This window comes from Sapajus apella, unplaced genomic scaffold, assembly GCF_009761245.1.
Source record: "Sapajus apella isolate SASKATOON/1434 unplaced genomic scaffold, GSC_monkey_1.0 scaffold2, whole genome shotgun sequence".
Classification (NCBI taxonomy): domain Eukaryota; kingdom Metazoa; phylum Chordata; class Mammalia; order Primates; family Cebidae; genus Sapajus; species Sapajus apella.
In genome coordinates this window covers 70495481-70496886 of record NW_022436942.1, presented here as the reverse complement: position 1 = coordinate 70496886, position 1406 = coordinate 70495481, and positions in this window count along the sequence as shown.

Here is a 1406-nt window from a genome sequence, read left to right as displayed (position 1 = left end):
ACTCCCATCTCTGCAAAAAATGTAAAAAAATTAGCCCGGCATGGTGGTGTGCACTGTACTCCCAGCTACCCAGGGGACTGAGGTGGGAGGATCGCTTGAACCCAGGAGGTCAAGGCTGCAGTGAGCCATGATCTCACCTTGCATTCCAGCCTGGGGAACAGAGTGAGACCCTGTTGCAAAAAAAAAAATTTTTTTTAAAGACCAGGCACAGTGGCTCACGCCTTGTAATCCCAGCACTTTGGGAGGCCAAGATGGGTGAATCACCTGAGATCAGGAGTTTGATAAGAGCATGGCCAACATGACGAAAACCCATCTCTACTAAAAAGACAAAAATTAGTCAGGTGTGGTGGTGCACGCCTGTAATCCCAGCTACTCAGGAGGCTGAGGCAAGAAAATCACTTGAACCCGGGAGGCGGAGGTTGCAATGAGTCAAGATGGTGACACGGCACTACAGCCTGGGCGATAAAGCTAGACTCTGTCTCAAAAAAAATACATATTAAGGCCGGGCGCGGTGGCTCACGCCTGTAATCCCAGCGTTTTGGGAGGCCGAGGCGGGTAGATCACGAGGTCAAGGGATCGAGACCATCCTGGCCAACATGGTGAAACCCTGTCTCTACTAAAAAGTACAAAAACTTAGCCGGGCGTGATGGTGCATGCCTGTAGTCCCAGCTACTCGGGAGGCTGAAGCAGGAGAATTGCTTGGAACCAGAAAACGGAAGTTGCAGTGAGCCGGGATCGTGCCACTGCACTCCTGGTGATAGAGCGAGACTCCGTCTCAAAAAAAAAAAAAATTAAAAAAAAAATGAGGGGCCGGGCTCGGTGGCTCAAGCCTGTAATCCCAGCACTGTGGGAGGTCGAGGCGGGTGGATCACGAGGTCAAGAGATCGAGACCATCCTGGTCAACACGGTGAAACCCCGTCTCTAAAAAAAATACAAAAAATTAGCTGGGCATGGTGGCGCGTGCCTGTAATCCCAGCTACTCAGGAGGCTGAGGCAGAAGAATTGCCTGAACCCGGGAGGGGGAGAGATCGCGCCATTGCACTCCAGCCTGTGTAACAAGAGCGAAACTCCGTCTCAAAACGTCTCAGCCTTCCAAGAAGCATGGGGCTGGGCAAAGTGGTTCATGTCTGTAATCCCAGCATTTTGGAAGGCCGAAGTGGGCAGATCACCTGACCAGGAGTTCAAAACCAGCCTGGCCAACATGGTGAAACTTCATCTCTACTAAAAATACAAAAAATTAGCCGGGTGTGGTGGCGGGCACCTGTAGTCCCAGCTACTTGGAAGGCTGAGACGGGAGAATGCCTTGAACTCAGGAGGCAGAGGTTGCAGTGAGCCAAGCTCACACCACTGCCCTCCAGCCTGGGCGACAGAGCAAGACTCCATCTCAGATTAAAAAAAAAAAAAAA